We start from the raw sequence: 20,857 nt of genomic DNA, 5'->3' as shown, positions 1-20,857 counted from the left end.
TTGTGAGCAGATCAACACACGAGTTGAGTGCCTCGTCTTTGGGGCCATAGGATGCTCGTGCTCTGTGGAACAACTTGCAGCAGCAAGGCCAGGTATTGACTCTGGCCCTGTTTCCCAGTGGAGGCACTGGCAGCTTACAAAATGCAGAGGCTCAGCAATAGAGGAGAACAAAGGCATACCTACAGAGAAATTCAGCAGAAAACCCCCGCCATCTCTTCAGCTGATGGCTACATCTGAATTGGTTATCTAGATTCCCTGGATAGATGATGAACAGAAGCATTTGTCCAATACCAGTTACATGCCCTACATGGCTCTTCTGACTACAAAGTGCATCCCCTTGACTAGCTCAGGCATAGACTCCTGTGAAACCTATCCCAGAGAAATTGTCCGACAGTGCAAAGCCACTAGGGCACAAAATTACCTGTGACAGAAGCATTAGGCCCATCTTCTATTCTGGGTGCACAGTTGTGGCTGAAACACACTGTGTGGCCTCTTCACAGTTAAAGAGAAGGTTTAATCCTGCTCAACAGATGCACTTCCCTGATTTGAGGCTTGTCCACAGGAACAGACTTTGGCAGTGACCTTTTATGGGAGTATATTCAGCCACAATAATACAGTGCAGAGGGAAGTGCTTACAGTAAAAACCACAGATGTTCATCACAAAATATGGTTTCATCAACTACAACATATTACAAAAATGTACAAGGTCTTTAAATTGCAGAAAAGCTTATGCATTTCAGAGCCACTGAAGGAAAGTTCTCATGGTAGAGAATATTCCAAACTGTATAACCTGTGAAGTCATCACTGTTACCTAAACTTGACATTTCTGCTTGTTTTCTTTGTGTTCTTTTTTGCACAAAGCAGGCAGCTGATAAAAATGTCAATTCCTTCCAGTCGTTGTGAGTCTGAGGAAATACATTTGGAACTGGTTTATGTCCTCTAAATTACAACAATAACATTGTGTGTGGGTGTGGGTGTGTGTGGGTGGGTGAGAAAAAATTTAAACTATCAAGAGCAAGACCAAAAGGTGACAAACTTCTAAGAAGCACAAAATCCCATGTTTGGGTTATCTCAAAGCCAAACATAGCTGAAACAATTCTCCAGAAGAGCAGAATCAAATGACAAGGAATAAAGTGTAATTGGCTCAAGAAGTCTTATCCATGAGTAATATAAAACTTGCTCATAAACAAGTACTATAAAATTTGTGATATCTTTCTTTCAAGGAAAGTAACAGTCAGAAAACAATTTCATGTTTTTTAAGTGAAACTCACACATTAGGCAAATTTTCACCTTTGTGGACCAATAATCTTGGTTTTAATTGACTTCTTTATCCTAGCTTCAAATAATAGAAGATTCACTGCACCGTAAACTATGGATACTGGCTACATTACTATGACATGTACTATTGCTCTGGCTTGCCTCTGTGTGACATGTCATAAATGCACTAACTATCAGCACCGGATTTGTCAGGGAATTGGAATAGGCAAGGGGGGAAGTGAGCAAATACTCTAAGTCTGCCACTGTGAGTAATCACAAGTCCCATCCACTTGCAGGGGTGATCTTGGGCTGTGTTGTGTTTTAGGAACAACACTCCCTAGTTCAGTGCCCCCTTACAAGGAGACTCTCCCAAATCAGATGTCCATTGCTTGTTCCGACCTACAATGGGAGACACAAAAGGCAGAGATTATGGGCTGAGATAAGAACAATTTACTGGAAACAGCAATGAGATAAGAAAATTAACAGTCACGGCAGCAATATAATAGCAACAGTGTACAAAGAGAGGGTGATTTACAAGCAGAATACTCACCAAACTGAGACAATGGTAGCTGGTACATCCACCATGTTTTGCCATGACTGGAAATGGTGCCCCTTCCTCTCAGAAGTGTGAGAGTTGTTTCCCCCACCCCAGACATGGTGTAAGATGGTATGGGGTAACACTGTGTTTGCCACACCCACATGGCTCCAAACTACCCTCTCAAGAGCTACTGGGAAAATTAACTCAGTCCTTGGCTGGAACTAGGACAGCCTGCAATCCATTTTTAGAAACACATAGTGCCTAGAACCCAACTGGTAGGCATTCAGCAGCAGAAATGTGGGAAATACTGCAGGGTTCAACATTACCTTCAAGACCACCCTTCTCAGTGGACCATAGTTGCATGGGAGGATGGAGGGCACAGAAACCCTTCCTTTTTGAGATAGTGCAGATCCCTCTGATTTCAGGAGAAACATTCCTAGTTGCTGGAGGGAAGCAGTCAGGCCTTCTTTCCTCTTCTATGGCTCTGGAGAAAACAGCAGATGCATCTCCAGAACCCTCAAAGACTGGCAGAGGAGCATCTGGGAGAACAGCCCAGGGCATGCTGCCCAGCAGCTTACTGTCATGCATTCCAGGATAGTCTCCTAACAGTGATTGGGGCTGCCATCTGGATGGACACAAATGTGGATTTTAGAATGGCCACAGGTTAACATTTAGAGGAAACACTGACTTCCACTCTGTGTTTATTCTGGGGATACAGATACTTTCTGTCCTAGTTATTTCTGCTTTTCACACTTTTCATGGCCCCTACAGAAATGTTTTCTGGCTCTGCAATACTGTCAGTAGGCAGGGTCATCCCACTCGTTGTACTTGTGTTGTCATTTTTTTTCTAGCACAGATAGAAAGTCAGCAATGTCACAGGATTTGCATACAGCTTGCTCTTCAAGCATAGCCTTTAATAGAATCACAAAATGACTGACATGCAAGAAATTATTAGAGAGAACATGGAAATATAGCCACCAAATGCACAGGTCACTCACTGCAATTTGATAGAGGGCAAAACTCACAGTGCAGTACCAAGTTCATATGATTCACAGCTAATTCAATGACACCTCTTACACACAGGAAAATTACAATCCACCACAAGAATTTCCTGCCGTTTCTATCTTTTTGTCTTAATAGTCTCCAATATTTAATATTCCAGCTACGCAGCATTTAAATAGTTTTTAAATAGCCTCCCCATTCTCAAAGCAAAGATTTTCAGCCTTCCCATGCCTTAAAGTCACTTAGTCATAAAGAATTGTCACCCTTCTCATAGTCTCAGCACATCCTGTTTGTCCAGCTACAAAGACAGGAAGGAAAACTATGAGCTCATTAATTCTCTTCTCAAGTCTGAACCAAAAGAGCAGTCACTGAGCAGGAGTAACCAGCAACATACCCTCATGATGCACACAGCCTATTGCTGATTTGGTGCTGGTTGTTTCCTAGGAGCTGAGCAACCCTGCTGGTACACCAGAATTTTATAAGTGTCATTTTTTAGTAGCTCCCAAATAACTCCTATAACAAATATTCACTCAATCAAGCAATTAGATTGGGGGGAAAAAAATGTTAGTATTTTTTCTATGTAGTACTAGAGCTAATATTGAGAGATTTTTAAACAAGCATTTCTGATTTCATTGCAACGAGCAATGTCTGCCACTGTTATGGCCACTAAAATGTTTTGACTACCATGCCTCATTTGCAGCAACCATAAGTTCAGAACTGAAATACAAAGCAGGAAAACAGCAAATATTTGAATGACTTCTTGGGTTCTACATCAGCATTTTCATGTTTCCTCCAGTCACTGCTAAATGACCACTCCTCAGTTCCAAACAAAAGCTATCTTTTCATTGATGCTGACTGCTTCTTTTCACATTAAATGTGTTTCAGCTACACCTCTGTCATTTTAGACACCCTGTACAGATCTACATAACCTAATCTCCACACATCTCAACCCAGTGCGCCCTGTATCCTACTGACCAGACAAGAAAGGCAAACAACCATTTCTGTGCAGAGAGACAGTACAGCCTTGGTGAATGTGGGGGACTGTGAGCAGGTAAGTTAATGACAGAATTCTGCTGATTCTTCAGGAATGATTTCTTCATTATTTAATATCATCTCAATGATTAGAATGTCATTACTGTTAGCCATGGCTGTTAATAACTTGCTGTTGCCTTACCTCATGGTCTGCTTTGCTACAGTATCAAGACAAAGATTTGCCCCATCTAATTTACATGCTCATCACACAGTCTAAGCTAATCAGCTAGGATTTTCCATAACCAATGAAGTATATCTAAAATACATATCTAAGTATCTTTGAAAAACTTGCTCTGTGATGGTGTCTGTTTCTCTCCCCTTATATGAAAGACATTAAATTACTGTCTTTGATAACCTAGTTCCCCTGTGTGTTCTTAATTTAGCTTTGACAGCTAGAGTTAGGCAAGACAGATTTCATATTAAATTGCCTTTTAGACTTACATTCAGTGACTTATTATAATTAGCATATGTAATATAAATTCTTCCTGATTTCCTTCTAAAACTATTTATTTTAAGCCATGCATTGCTCGGTTAATTCACACATCAGAATTGGTCTTTCAGAGCTGTGGCACTTCACTGAAACATTGTTACTGAAACAATGGAAATGAAGAACAATGTATACAGCAGATTCTCATATTCTAAGATAGATAAAGCAAAAATGTGCATTAACCAACTTTTCACAGAAAGACCAAGTGAAACCACTGGGTAAACACCTGTCCAGAAAAATTATTCCAAAGGTGACCACCATGAGCCAAACTCCCCATTCTCCCTCATTTAGCTCCTCTCACCAATTTCATTGCTTCAGATTACGATTATGTAAGAAATGTTTTCACAGTATATTTATTTCCAAAGTCCCTTTATTACAAGGATTTGTTTTCTCTTATTTAGTGCTTCCAGTTTCATCGCTGAGTAGAACACAGAGTATTTGTAGCTATGCAGGTAGCAAGGATCCCTGCTAGATCCATGTTGTATTAACCCATCAACATAAAAGGGATGAAGAGCACCCCAAACCAGTCCAGCCCCAGTCTGCCCCACTGCAGGCAGCTAAGGGGAGAAGATCAACAGCAAGTCAACCAAAGCACACAGATGACTTGTGGACATAGCACATTTAACAGAAATGTTGCATTCTTACATAGTTCTATCCAGGACAACTTTGCATCTATCTTGGCTCAAACTGGATCTGAATGCAATCATTTTTAAAATATCATCATTGCATTACTTGAAGGGGCATAGTAAAAACAGATTAAGACTATCCTGGGTCTAGAGAATATGGGGTGATTAAGTCCTATGGTCTTTGTGCAAGACCTTAACCCTCATTATAAATATACAATTCCTGTTGCAAATAGCAAAGTTAAACACGTTCTTTGCAAACGGCAGCAGCTGGACCATGGAAAGGTCAGCTGTGTGTGCAGTGGGTCTTACTGAAAGGTCACAAGAGAGGCAAATAACGGTGATCTTTAGCATGGTCCACACCATTTCTCCCTTTGGAAAACACACACTAAGTCTCTCTGGCCAAACCTCTCCACATCCTCCCTGTGTGCAGAGAGAAGATGATGAAGGGTCAGTGCACATCACTTGTGGCTCTCTGCTAGGGGCTGTCCTCCAAGAGGTCTTCTGCCAGTACAGGCAGAGAAGAGACAGAGAGCCCAGCTGGGTCACATTGGGTCCACAAGCACATTACAGACATAGCCAGTCTATCTTTCTTAATGCTTTTCTTGGTTTAAGTAATTTTTGTTAGTTTTTTTATTAAAATTGTGTATACTACCCACATGCACCAAGGCTCTGAAATACAAAAATTTTCATACACGTATGGAAAGACAGGGTGTTTACACTTACTGTACTTTACCTCATGCTCTGCAGTTAATCATGCCTCAGAGCAAACCCCTTAAAATCTAACATGATTTAAGAATGGAAATTATAAACTCATAGGTAACTACTTCAGAATTGAGACTCAATTAGTTGATGCTTGTTGACCATATTTTTTCAAATATGAGGAAATAGCTGTAATTGCACATTAACCTATAAATAACAAAGTGATACATTAAAAATAAATAATATTTAATAAATAATAATTACCAATGTTATTATCATTGATATTTATATTATTATATAATATTTGTAGTATATTATTAATAATATAATAGTAATAATCATTCAATTGATAGATAATTAACTATTAACAATAATTAAACTACTAAATTATTATTAATGAATTAATAATTAATAATTAAAATTTTAAATATTTTCCAAATAGTTTTCTAATTGGTGGGTTCCAGGAAATTTCACTTTGCTGAAATTTCACTGAAAATATCATACCTTTGAAAGTCCAATTCTGTACCTTTTAGAGTTCAGTTCTTAATCCATGCATTTCTTAATCTATTTCTTTGCTCCAGAGAGGTCTGTCAGGCCAAGTCAAGCCAGCCTTTAGAAATGATGATGCTCAGTGAAGCGGGGCAGGGAGCACCCATGCAAACTCCACTACTGGTGGGAATGGGTTAGGGGTTGAATTCTATGTGCATAATTGTGAACTGGTTTCCATTTTAAGGTAGACAGAATTAAATAAAATATATAGGTACCTACTGTATAACTGTATATATAAAATAAGGTAGAATAGTTGCACTGACTCACAGGAATTTATAGAAATTATTTATTCCCTATGGCATGGTGCTTGAGAGAGTGGAAGGAAAAGTCTTTTATTCTCTGAGGATTATTTCCAGCACCCCTCAAACCCAGAGGCTGAGCAGAAGGCAGCTGAACTGGAGGTGTTTTTCTGCCCTTCCCTCCCATGTCTCAGGCTGCTGCCCCAGCACCTTCAGCTGCATGCACGGGAGTCGTGGTGAGCTCCAGGCATGGCCCTTGGCTCTCACTGAGGTCCCATCCCACTGCCAGCTGGTGACAGAAGAGTCATTTGTCCTTATGGCCCACACTCAGACAACAGACACACAGCTACCACACACGGCACAAGAATCAGGTGGACATGGATTTCAATTTCACTGCACCAGAGGGAAAGAAACCCATGTTCTTTCTATGAACTCCTCTCCTTAGCAGAGAGAGCCACCCCCCATGCAATCACTGCTAGACATTTTTTTTATTCAGTAAGCCTCTCAGAGATAAACAACTTTGCTATTAGTGCAGTGCAATGAAAATAAAATCCATGGCAGATGGTTGCCAGTGAGTCTTGTTTAAACACTTCACATAAAAAGGGAATGGCAGAGAGACACAAGTGTAAAACAGAAATTGGTGGAAATTAACAATGTTATGAATTCACCTTTGTCTTACAGACTCCTTTAACCATGGAAAACTCAAGATAATTGAAGATTTGCCCCTTTCTGTTTCTTCCACTCTAAAAATTTTGTTAAAGTCTATTTTACATACAAAATATACTTTTTACTTCCGTAAAAAAATGTGAATAAAGAAGTCGAGAAACATGAAATAAATATATACATGATATGCCTCCTGCACAGGAAAGGAAATAGTAGAGAAATGTTTTTTTATTATTATTATTATTCTTAAAACTTATTGTAGAGTTGTAGGGTTATTGAAAGAGATTATTATTGTCATCTTAATCACTAGGGATGAGCTATGTTGTTTAGACACATATTCTAAGAAAAAGGCCTGAAATTGGAGCAAAATGGAAAAATAACTATTTTTGCAAGCAGCTCACACAGACTAATTTCATTGAAGATTAATATATTTTATTGATTTATTTTATATTTAATTGAAAACAAAAGCCACTTACCTCTGTTATAAGGACTTAATGAAAGACAAGAATATATGGTTTAATACTCATGTGTGTCCCTCTGCACCTTTAAGTACCAAGTTTATTTCAGTGTTTTATTATCAGCTGTCTCAGTGTTCCCACAAGTAATGGTCAGCCCAGCCAAAAGCTGCCTGTGATAGAAATTGTGAGGAGTCCCAGGCTAACAGCATACAGTGTATCAACACATTCTCTTTTATGAGCTTTAAAATGGATTTTTCCAATTTCACAGTAAGTTGCTTTGTTCTTCTACTATGGAGATGAATAGAAGTGCTATTTTTGTACCATGTTATATAATTTTGTCAAATATCTTCATTAAACTAGATCAGTCCTACTCTTTTCAGAATCTACTACTTCAGTTTTATTTGCATCTGTCAAATAAATTTGTAGATATTGATCAAAGATCTCTTAGAGCACCTTTTCTTCCTGTAACTCCACCTTCCAGCACTGAGGACAGAAAAAGCACATGACAAGATCTAGGAGTATTGTTCCTTCATTTCCCTCTTCATCACCCCTCTAGCTTTGTGGTGGGGAAATCCCTTCAAAATACCCTAGCTACTCCTCTGCCTTATATTTTTATAAGAACACAGCAAGATTTGGAGAGACTTTCCTTGCACCATGGCCATCTCTGCAGTGTTATTCCCAGTGAGGATGTTATCAGCCTTAGGCTGTGACAGTGACCATCATAACCCACTTCTAGCCCCAGACCCCTGCCCACCAGGGAAAGGGATGGGGCAAGATGAGGATGTATGGCAAAAAAATTATGGCAGAAATTTGTGACAAATGGTATGATTGTAATCAATGACCAAAAAAAAATGAATGACAAAACAAAAAAGTTAATGGTAAAACAATGAAGGAATGAGAATGCAAAACAGATAATTAGGTGTACAAAAAAAAGACAAGATCCAGATTGTGAAAAGTAAAAAAAACAACTATTTACAGAGAACAGTATATTTCTCACAAAGCCACAAAGCACTGCATTCTTGCCATAACTATAAAATTTATTTGGATAATAAACCCAGACCAACTTCAAACTACATAACATGTCGTGCAACTAGCACTTGTTTTGAGGACTCAAGTTGGAGAAAATCAGGGTGGAGTCAATGCCACTGAAACAGGGTCTCTGCTGGCTGAGTTTCTACTCCAATCAAAAAAGAGCAGGAGTGCCTGCCAGTCCCCACTACACCAAAAGGTACAATTTTAATTCTCCAAACGAGAATGATGCTCTAAATGAAAGAAAACTGATGGGGAAAATTACATATCTTTCAGGAACACTTTTCATTAAATTGGGTTTTTTTCCCATAAAATTTTTGTGTGGTTTTCCCTCCTAGTGCTATCCAAAATCCTGGAAATCTGGAAAAGATGACTGACTGTCCGTTCTCTAAAAGTGATATTTTCCTTGTACCAGGGAATTCTTTTTTAATTTTTTTAACCACTACTAAAAAAATGAAGCAAATTAAGCCAAAACTTCAAGGTAAAATTTTTAGCCACCTTACTGGGTAAAGTTATCAAACCACTTCTTTTTTAATCTCAGAGAAAACAGGAGTGTTTTTGCTACAGCTCTATCATTACTACTTCACCTTTGATTATGTTACCTTCAAAATCAGTGCAACTGTTTTTCTACCAAATACTTGAATACTAGCAGGGGTTTGTAATTAACTTTTCTATGCCTTTTTCCCTTCTCAGTTGTGAGTCTAAGTGTATTGTCTTTTAGTCTTCATGATGATATAGAGTGCTATCACCTAATATGATCAGCTAAGAAAATAGTCTATTTTACTTTTTTAACTCACTAGCAACTACAAAATGTAGTATTTCCTGGCAAGAATAAAAACTGAAATATTCTGAAAATACTGCAAAATCAAGGAGTAGAATTATCTGTAGCTGAAGAGGATTTTTTTTCTTATTACAGAAATAAGTCAATGTGCTTTCAGTGCTGTCCATTTAAACTATGTAGTGATTTTATGAAATCAAAGGAGAGCAAATAATTTCAGTTTGGAAAGTGAAGTGTTTTAATTTGAAAAATGTTGAAATTAACCATTGTGGGAAATGGTTTTGATTATTGTTTCCAATCCGCAAAATAAAAAAAAAAACTCACAGAATGTCTCAGTATCTTTTTACTTTCACTTTTTTTCCCCAAGCCAGGTTTCTACATTTTTCCCTCAAAACATTCCCTGTAATTCTGTTCCTATATTCTTATTCTTATTCATACAAGTCCTTATTCTTTCAGACCTACTCATTGCTGATCTCTTTTACCCTCTGGGTATTGAGGGAAACAGAGAGTAGATATGAATGCCTAATAAAAAAGCATGAGCTTAATAACGTTATCAAGAAAACTAATTAAATCTGTTTTCTAACCTTCACCCAGCTCTGTTTTTTGTAAAACAACGGTAAAGGAAATCAAAGGTAAGCTGATGATAGTCCCAAATATGGCTTAATCAACTACTGCAAGAGAGGTTTGAAAAGTCCATGGTCTGTGACAGAAGATTTCTGGGCATTTTCTGTTCTAGGATAAACATTTTTCCCCAATGTCTCATTTATCAAACTGCTGAAAAATGATATTATGTTATTTTTCTCAAGTTATAAATGTATTACAATTGACATTCTGCCAGAGAGAACTTTAAACCCATACATCTTCAATATAGCTCAAACCCCCAAGCTTTCTCAAATAATTTCCACTCTGTTGAGCTATCAAGTCTATTTGTCTTTTGCATTTGTAGGTGATCTTGCTCCTATGTTGTTGGGCTCATAACAATGTGTCAAAGCAGACAATAAGAAGTTCTACTTAAAACTGAGTCTTTCTGCCAGAAGCTGGGACTGCTATCATAGCCACAAACACCCTCAGGGGCAGCCCATGTGCTCGGTTCCATGAGAAATGTAAACTTTGCAAACTGCCTTAGGGGCCTTGCCAATTCCTAGAAAAAGCATTGCTCAGAGGTTGGGAATAACCCAGTGGCCTCCACAGAAAGGACTTGGAAGGTGATTTCAAAGACCACAGCAAAGCATAATCAAGGACATATGAAACAGATCTGTAAAAGCAAATACCTGCATTAAAATGTTTTGTTTTCTAGTTCTACACATTGATACAACAATGATATCTTATTAAAATCAATGGAGTTTGACAAAAGAATTAGAATAAAACATTTTAACTAAAATAGTTTATACTTCAGTAATGTGTGGGAGAGATTGAAAGCATCAGTATCTTTCTGAACATATAAATGTGCACTCTACTTTTAGCAGACTACACTTTGCATTTAAATTATTTTATCTACTTCAGTACTTTGGGTCTGATTCCTCTTTTATCTGTTTTTATTCAGTGACTTCACTTGAATAAAAATACAGATTAGGTGGCACTGAAAAGTATTGTGAATTTCTATTCATTTTTCAGAATTTTGACATCAGAATATACCTCATATTTCTCAAGGTATTTTCAAAGTGAAATGAGTGAGAAAAAAAAAAAAATTCAGAGACTTTCATAAGAGCAGACTCTTGTTCCTTGTTATTCCCCATAGCAGCATCCTTTTTGTGATTGTAAAATCTCACCAGTTTTCTTGGTTTATTGTTTGTAGCCCTATTATGTTTATAGAAGCCACGGATTTCATTAACTCAGCATACAAGATATACTCTTCTTATTTTTTAAATTGTCTCTGGGCAAATAGTGCTGTTCCTGGGGGAAGTTGAATTGTTTGTGTTGAATCTGTAATTCCTTCAGCTTTGTACTGTAACAAATACAGAAGAAAAATCCTTCTTTCAAGGCTGCTTTTACTGCCTCACCAGGCTAGGAGGAGGGGGCATAATGTGGAGTAATTTTCTCCCTACTCTCTTTCCTATTTTAACTTGTATTTATCCATTTGTTTTACTACTTTCTTCAGGCAAATTGTGGTGGTTGAAGGCAAATGGTTACCTGATGCTCTGAGGGTAGCAAAGAAAATGCCTCAAGTGCTTGCTAGTGCAGTTTCTACTCCCACCAGGGGTGTTTGGGGACATTCCAGTGCTCTGTGAACTTGGTTAACCTCAGTGCATCCTGTGGGTGAGTGCATCTCAGCAGTGCTGCAGGTGCTGGTGATGCCCCCAGGGACCAGTGCTCTCCTGAGCCCTGGGAAAGCAGCTGAGTGCCTGGAGCAGGAGGCAGCTCTCCCAGTGCTCCCAGTTTAACTAAGGGAGGGAGGCAAGATCCTCCACATAGGAAGTTGTCAAAGAATCTCAGTTGTAAAGCTGCAGTGAACTGCTGTCCCAAAGCTCAGGCACTGCCTGACAAGGCAGGAAGCCCAGTGACACCAGGCACTAGACACCATGTGTCCATCTTCCCTCATGGGGAACACTGCTTTCATTTAGGTACATATGGATTGACCTAAACACTGCTTGATAGTCTTGATAAAATGCTCCAAAAGCCTCTAAATGCACTTGCAAGATTTTTTTTTTTTCAATACATGCCACACATCACATCAGGGGCTGTTTTCAAGGGTCAGCCTGAGAGATCCCAGCAATTTTTTTGGTAGCACTTAGCCTAGGCTAGGCAGACAACCTGCAGGCACGTGCCACTCCTTGGATTCAAAGTGCCCATTGACTTTTTCCTGTGTCTTTAGTGAGAAAAGGTGGACAGAATTGAAGTGTTTGTCAGCCTGAAGAAGAAAAGGCTGAGGAGGGAATGACAGCAGTCTTGAAAAGTTTGCCCAATGATCAGTGTAGCAAAAAGACATTAATGGGAATCTGGGGCCATTAGTTGCTAAAGTTTCACTTAGATGTCAAGGAACTTTTTCTAATAGCAAGGATCACTAATGACTGGAAACGTTGCCAGTAATGATTTAGGCACATTTAACTCTGCCTAGGGACAAAGAGAGATTACATAGCCTCTGAAGATCCTATTTTACTATTAATTCATTTAGACTAGGCATTATGGCTTTTAATGTGCAGGCCTTCAGTCTGGATGTATGCTTTGTCCATACTGGTCTTTGGCTCTATTTCACTGTGGAAATGAAGAAATTTCTTTCTCAGTCTGAAAATCATAAAGCCTTTTTCAGAAGTTCATGCCTGCATATAAACTAAGTAGCACTAAGGCTGCTCAGCCACAGCCTGTCCTGGCTCTTGTCAAACTGCAGATACACAGAAGAGCTGAGGCTTGAGATGGTCTAGTGCAACCTCCCTACTCAAGGAGGGTCATCCTGAGAAGGCTGTCCAGGATCATGCTCAGAGTGATTTGGAATATCACAGAATCACAGAATCAATTAGGCTGGAAGAGACTGAGATCTGGGAGACCACTGGAGGACAACCTCCATCTGGCTACACCCTCCTGTCAGGGAGTTGTAGAGAGTGATAAGGTCACCCCTGAGTCTCCTTTTCTTCAGGCTAATAAAGAATGGATGCTCCACAACCTCTCTGCACAGCCGGTGCAAGGTTCAATCACCCTCCCTGTAGAAAGGTGTTTTTCTGTATTCTGAGGGAGTCTCCTGCATTTCAGTTTGTGTCCACTGCCTCTGGTCCTGTCAGACTTCTGAGATTAGCCAGCATCCCTCTTCTTTACTCTTGTTCATCAGATATTTGTACTTGTTGATGAAATTTGTCTGGAGCCATCTTATCTTTAGGCTTAATGATCTCAGCTCTCTTGGATGCTCCTCTGTGGGAGGCTCCCATTCCTTATGGTCCTTTGCTTGACTTGATTTCTCTACATCCCTGTTTCTCTTTTACTTGAGAACCCAGGCCTGGACCCAGTACTCCAGGTATTTCTCACCAGTGCTGGAGATAGTGACAATGAGAGAAATAATAAAAAGAAACATAAAGTGGATCTGAAATTCAAGGAGAGAGTAGTTGTTATGAGGCTATCACAACTGTCCTGCTAACTGCATGGGATCAATCAATAAGATTTAGCTGTGATGATATCATATTTCTAAAGTTGCCTTTTGTCAGCAGAATATGTTATTATTCATTAGTCTGAAGGAGGGTGAGATAAATTCCATTTCAGAAAATTTTCTTTTTTCTGAGGATGCTAGTCTTCTCTTTTTTTTTAAATTAAATGAACTTCTTATTTTTTCCTAAACTTCTCAGCAGCGTTATTAAAAACAAACACAACACAAAAGACAACCATTGTTTGAAAGGAATCCTTGCTCCTCATTCAGTATTGAATGAGCCGTACAATCAGCCACTAAACTGCAGTATCTTGCCCAGAGATATTTTATACTGCATATAATACCACACTACAAGAACACCTTCCTCTTCCCCATCCAATTAACACACTAGATGTCCACAGAGCTTTTTTCAGTGTTTTTAAACCACTTGCAATTGAAATGACACAATAAAAGATGAGAGCTGATTGCAAAAGAATACAGAACAGTTCCTAATGAACAAGAAGAGTATCCTGAAAACATATAAAGCAAGTCCTTTAGACAATCCCTTTTTTAAATTAGACAGGAATGTTTAATTTTCTTGGAAGGAAAATCTTCATTCTGTCGACCCTACATATGAGCTATAAAAATAATATATATTCTGTCATCCTATCTGGCTGTGTCCCAAAACACAAAGGGTTTTAAGAAGAAAGGTACTTGGAACTAACACATGTTTGTTATGAACATCCCTCAAGACCCAAAATATGTTTATGAAAGGAATTAAAATACTATAAAGAATTCTGTCATTCAATTTATGCCCTCTTCAATAAAATTAAAAAATAAAATTTGAATTGATGCAAATTCAAACCACTCCTTAATAGAAAGCTTTATTATGTTAAGAATAGAACATTCACTCATAACACAAGTGAAACATCTGCAGTAGGATACCAAAAAAGAAAGCAGAGAATGTGTTAATCTACAGCCTGAAGAATGATATGTATTTTAAATTATTTACCAGAGCCTCCAGAGTCCCAGGCTGGGAAAGGGACCACCTTTGGAGTAGCTGAACTCTACCTGGGAGTTGCAGTGTCTCTCAAGACCCTATATGCATTGGAGTCTGCCTCCAGGGTAAGCTTTTCTCTCCCCAAGTGCCACAGACACTGTACTTGGTAATTTGGCACAAACAAATTCAAGATTCACATGATGACACTGACAGTACAGGTAGGATTCATATTGCCAAAAAGTAGATATATATAATATACAACCCATGAAGTCATCTAGACTTCTTTTGTAATTAAGAGAGATAAATTAATATTTCTCAGACTTGACATGTATAATATATTTTAGTCATCTACCTTTAGACTTAGTGAACCATTTTTCTGGAATTCACTAGTCCAGCAGACATAATTTGTCTCAAATGCTACTTCTTATGCAAAGTCTAATTCGTTTCTGGAAAGGCAAAATTATCTCTAAAGGAAAACACACAGTTTATGCCTCATTTGTATCCATTGGCAGCCCTCAAAAAAGCAAGGCAGTGTAGGCACAGTGCATTAAATGGATAACAGAGGTCACTCTGAACAGCTACTCATTAGTCTGGGATGGCAGGGCCACTGATATGATGCAGGTCATTTAAAGCAAATACCAGTAGGGCCAGCCCACACTGCACTATGCTTCCTTATATGTCACAGGCATGGTATTTTGGGGAGGTTTCTGGCAATTTTAGTATTTTATCCTCTCTGGATTGTGGAGTCAGTTGCTCTCACTGTCATTCATCAAATCATAAGTGTTTCAGCAAAAGTCATAAAATTTGTGATGACATTTTTTTATTTCAGTGCCCAACATTTCAAACTCTCCCAGGACAGAAGTGATTGAATGGTTGGTCCCAATGACATATTCTCTCTTCATGTGATCCAACCACAGTTTCAGTCCTGAGAGTGCTGCCAAAAATTTAATATCATTTTACATGTCTTTATCAAAATGTCTCAGATCAAGACCATGGCACGTGAGGTGGCAGGCTTATTTAATTAAAGAGAAGGGGAGGCAGTAAATGGGAAAAGGAAAAAAAAAGAAAAAAAAAAAAAGGAAAAATTTCTGGATTTATTTTTAAACTTTTCTTGTGTCTGAACACCTTCAAAAATCTGGTTATTACTCTGGACTGCAAGGAGACAGAGCACAAGGAAGTGCTCTTCTTCAGAATGACCAAAAGCCAGGAAGTCCTTTGGCCAGACGTCCACAAATGCAGAGCAGAACAGCATTGCTGCCTTCCACATGCAACTCTACAAGGAAAAAGAAACATTGTTCAAAAGGAACATTTTCTTGTTTATTAAATAACTCATCCTGTTTATAATTCACACTCAACCGCAAGTGTAACCCAGGTACTTCAGTCCTCCACAACCAAAAGACAAGCTGTGGAAGAAAAGCTTAAGGTGAGGTTTAACAAACAGCAAACATCCTCATAGGGGATGGTATGAAATCAAAAGCCTCCTGTGCTCTCTCAGAGAACCTGCTACATATACCTCTGTCTCATAAAATAGAAAAGACACAGGGGAAATCCAGCTCCTGCTGAGGAGATACCACTTCCACCAAACTGCAGAAAGCCATGCAAGTCCTTAGTGGATAGAAGTTACTGGTGATGCTATCCTTCATGGTATCCCTCTCCCCAAATCCTTATTTTCTTGTGATTGTGTTCACCCTACACATTCCATTGAGAATAGCAAAATGAGAAAGCACAAGAGTTCTGGAAAACGCGTTCACGGCTGTGTTGTCTTTTCAAAAATGCCAAAGACAATTTTTTAATGTGGACTTCGGGGCCCTCTAGTGGCATTACAGAAGCATCAGGGAAGAGGAATGGCATCTTTCCAAAACTCAGCCCCACCACTTTCAAACCAAAATACAAACCATAATTAGAGTTCCTCCTCCTTTTCTTCCAGCAGAATTTAAAGTCTTTCTTAGGCTGTGTCCCTGCTTTTTCATCAACGTTTTCAGTGAAGTAGTTCTAAAGCGGGTGTTGCTCTTTGCCATCAACCTTGTAGAGCCAAAGGCTGATTGTGGTCCCAAGAGGTATCCTGAACTGCTCTCATCAGCGGGAAAAACACTCCCAGTCTGTCACGGATGTGGCAAATCTGTAAGCTTTATGACCTCTCAATGCTCATGATTGCTTAATGCTCAATGCAACAAGAGTGGGACATAAAATTGGCTTTCGTCTTATTCTGCTTAAGTGCAGTGGCTTTTTTGCAAAGTATACAATTATAGCACAGCTTTTCGTGTCCTATCTTATTCTATTATTCCAAAACCTGGAAACAGATCAGTAACCACTTTGAACCTCTCACTGCCATCTATGAAGATGGCCCAGCATGTAAATTAAGCTGTAAGGCTGCTCTACAGCCAGAGAAAGAGCACTCTTTGTTGCCTAAGCCCTGGAGGGATGCTGCAGCAGGACAGCACTGTGTCCCCTCAAATGTCACATGACCTGAAGTCCGTCTCAGGCTTTGCAAAAAAAGCTTCAGCTGAAACACAGCACCATATTCCGCAGTAAAGTAAGGGGTTTTTCAAGTGTTTTCTCTTAAAAGTGCTTGATGTTTTGCAAGACGTGAGTGGCTACAAAGAAGATGGAGAATTTCTGCTTGCAAGGAGTCACATGGAAAAGACAAAGGATAATGGATACAAGTTCATCCTGGGGAGATTTTGATTAGATACAAGACAACAATTTTTTAGAATGAGGCAAATCAGTCATTGGAGTAATTTCCCCAGGAAAGTGATGGGTTCCCCAGTGTTGGACTCTTAAGAATAATGAGGGTGCTGGGACATACTGTCTAGAACATGCTTTTGCTGAGAAAGGTTGGACAAAATGATCCCTGAGGCCTCCTTCCACACTATATTCTACAAAATCTGGACAGCTGACTCTTTGTCCCAAAATTTTGGAAGCCAGATTAAAGATTATAAAACCTTTTTAAGCACCTGGAACTGCTATAAAATAGTAGGAGAAAGACTTGAAGGTACTCAAAGAGCTAAAAATAGAGGCAATTTCAGTGCTGCTAAGCCAGAATGTTTGAAATTTATGGTCAATGACTTCCACTGTATAATAAGATTTTTATTAGACTCTTGACAGCGTATAAAAGGTATTAGGGGTTTCTTTTTACCTGATTTCTGATCTTCAACCTCATGTATAGCATTTTATGTATAAAAGTGTCTTTAGATTCCAGCTAGAAACCTATTTTTATGTAAAATTGGAGATTTCTCCCTTAGAGCTCCAGAGAAAAGCAGCTTCTAGGGAGGGTTCACAATAAAATCACAATTGGCAGCAGGGCAATTTACTGCTGCTGTCTTACTTATATACAACTACTGCAGATGTTCTCAGGTCTACTTTTAATAAAGGAAAATTTCATGCCACATTTTTGTCCAGTGTCAGAAGAGATTTTAGAGCATATACAGGTTAACAAATAGAAGAAAGGTCATGTTTATGCTGCAGCTTAGTTCATGGGCTGCTTTCAGCAACTGTGATAGAAGTCCCCAAAAGTCCCCCCCCTATTGTGGTCAGTGCAGAGGGAGAGGGTTAATTATGAACTAAATCTCTTCAGCTGACCAGTGCTATGACTGTCAGTAATCATTATAGATTTGAGACACAAGATTTGGCAGATGTGACCCTACTCAAAGTTGGTGCCTCTCTCATGGAAGCCTGATTTTACAACTTGGCAATGTTGTAAAGAGGATGCTCGATTCCAGCAAGCTGCAGGTGGCAGCAGACAGTACATATGTACAGCACAACATGTCAAGCAAAGGTTCTTCACCCCTGGAAGCAGTCTAGCTGCCTGACAACAATGTTTTGTTGTGTTAAGTCATCAGGAGGAGGCCAGTGCTGCAGTAGGACATCAGTACTGTCTCTGGTAACACTTACCTGTGCAGACACGGTATCATGCTCATCCTCACACCTTAAGTGTGAACTAGCAGCTCAGATCTCCCACAGGGGAAAAAAAAGTTTATTTAAATGTATCTCCTGTTCAAAGCCTAGTTTCCTTTTTGTCTTGTTGGTTGGGGAGTTTTCACTTTCCTGATTTCACACAAATTATCACTTCTACTTAGTTAACAAAGCATAAAGGCTTGTGCAGACTTGCAAGTTAAAGCAGATTAATGCAGATTGTGAATTTGCACTACCTCAATAGCTATTCCTGTATAGACAAGCCCACTGCTGTTATAGGCTACCGAGAGCAATCCCCAAATCTCTCATAGGATTTGTGATCCCAAGATCATGGCTAAACCAACCCAGTGTACCTCTAGTGGGCAGTCAGGAAAGGACTTTATAAGTGCCCCAGATTCCTTTAATGAAAGAGAGATAACAGGGGGTAAAAAAGGGTAGTGGCCAGATCATTTGAAATGCCTGATATTGGCTAGAGATCTCAGGGGCGCACTTCCCTGGTGCCTTCAGCAGCAACAGCGGCAGCTGTTCTCCGCACTCCTTTCCTAAGAAAAACCTGAACAAAGCAGGAGATGTAACCTTACATACCTTATATTTGATTTGAAACCTGAATGCACTTTTCCTCCCACATGCTGTCATACTGAAATAACAGCTCATCTGTGAATCCATTTTCCTTTGTGTTCAGGTAGAACATTGTTTCTAAATGACCAAAGTGGAATAAAATGTACCATGAGGAGCCCAAAAGCATCAAATTAGTGGAGAGTAATGTGCAACATTTTCAATTCCTCTAACACTCAAAGATAAAGAAATGAATCAGTGGGACGTTAGGAAGTGTTGTACTAATTGACACTTCTACCTGACTGTGGCATTTTCTTTAGAAGTCACCCATAAAATCACAACGTGCCTGCTCAGTACTTGTGGCAATGTATTGTAACTGTCATAGTGCTTTTTGTACTTCATCCAGAGTATGCTGCAAGTAAAATTACTCCACCTGCTTATGATCTTATTCTATATTGTTCCACATTTTTTCTGAGACCCTAATTTCCTTTGTTTCACAAAAAGATGGTGCAGTAATTACTCTTATTGAAGACCTATAAATGCCACAGTTTTATTTTCCTCTTCTCAAAGCTGCCCATGGCATTTAAATAAGTGCCAAATAAAAGTAAGGGGAAAACCTAATAAGGAGGAGGAATTATTATTAGATATTTAGCATATTTTTAATAATGTCCAGTCTGTATCTGAATTTCTGGTTGAAATTTCCATTGAAATAAATTAAAATTCTCCCTTTGACTTTCTATTTCTTTATTTTCTTTTAGAATCCTTGTCCAAAATATTTAGTAATAGCCTTTGGCAGTGAGAACATAACTAGTCAGTGGTTGTGTGTTTCTAAATATTCCTTTGTTTTTAGAAGTTAAATAATTTGTATTCTGCTAAGCTCACTACACAGCTTCCTCAGACATGGTTTTCTAGTAGTTTCTAAGCTTCAGCACATCTGCAATGCTCTGCTGCAAACCATAACCTAAAGTCCAGTCACCATGGAAATACAGGAATGTTAAGGGAATGTAATGGAAAATAACTCTAAAATATATTTATATGTCACTACACATTCATTGGACTAATGTATTTACAACACCGAGCCAGCAACTGTCAACATCACCTCTGTAGGAAGTTACACATGAAGTGTGAAAAAGAACTTTAAGAAAAATCAAAGATGAAAAAGAGCCTGCAGGAGAGTCATATGTAGCAACTATGAGAGCTTTCTTTAGGAAGAATTTAACAGAGGCATTAAAAATAAAAAAGAGTCAGGCAAAAATTGAACTGAACTTTCCTGTTTCCTCTTAATTATAACATAAAGTCTTGGGGAAAGAATTCTAGCACTGACCCATAATAAATAAACAAACAAATTTCTCTTTATCCACAGTAAATTCTAGCAATCGACTGGAATTTGTCAAAGAACAATAGTTGTCTTAGAAGTTTGGGGTGGAGTAGAGGAGAAAGGATTAACTAACAGTTCTGGTGAAGTAGATATTTGTGAAAGATTGTTAATAAAGCATCAGAAGAATTTATGTCTTTGGTCATAAAGCAACACTATTTTGTATGGAAAGAGCATCTGTCTTAATGGGAAGATTTTTCTTTATTGCTCAGTGTCACGCTTCTTCCTATAAAGGATGTGTCATGAGCTGGCACCAGGACCAGAGTTCCGGGGGAGATGGCTTCACTGGGATCTTCTAACAGGGACTCTTGATCCCTACACCATCAGGGACTGAGGTCCTCACACAAGTACAAGGTAAACCTGAGTCTGTGTATCTTCACATCACCTCTCTAAAATAAAGAAATGAAAATCTGAGGCACGAAAACTGAATGACTTGCTCAAAACCATCAAAATAGCTTCTGGACAGTGCTGAAAGGCTGTTGTTTAGCTCAGATCCTCAGAGGTCTGCCACTGGATTTATGTGTGCTCTGAAGAGAGACAGTAGCTGCAGCTTATCTGAATGCCAATATGCTCCACAGAAGGCCTCCCTTCCCCACTGAAGACTCCCCTC

The 20,857-nt window shown here is 38.9% G+C and overlaps 1 long non-coding RNA gene across 5 annotated transcripts; it reads left to right on the top strand.

Moving 5' to 3' along the window:
- The first annotated feature begins 1,450 nt into the window (after nt 1–1,450).
- On the top strand, nt 1,451–20,612 carry LOC135301306 (uncharacterized). 5 transcript variants are annotated; one of them, XR_010363051.1, is made up of 4 exons: nt 1,451–1,522; nt 3,683–3,848; nt 14,421–14,530; nt 20,482–20,612. It is a non-coding gene; the product is annotated as an uncharacterized LOC135301306 (long non-coding RNA). The 5 variants fall into 5 exon arrangements; XR_010363053.1 differs by lacking the exon at nt 20,482–20,612 and adding an exon at nt 15,565–15,686; XR_010363052.1 differs by lacking the exons at nt 14,421–14,530; nt 20,482–20,612 and adding an exon at nt 7,111–9,462.
- The last annotated feature ends 245 nt before the right edge of the window (nt 20,613–20,857 follow it).

This window comes from Passer domesticus, chromosome 5 (assembly GCF_036417665.1).
Source record: "Passer domesticus isolate bPasDom1 chromosome 5, bPasDom1.hap1, whole genome shotgun sequence".
Taxonomy (NCBI): Eukaryota; Metazoa; Chordata; class Aves; order Passeriformes; family Passeridae; genus Passer; species Passer domesticus.
Note: the sequence above shows the minus strand (reverse complement) of the source record. Positions and strands in the feature narration are given on the sequence as shown.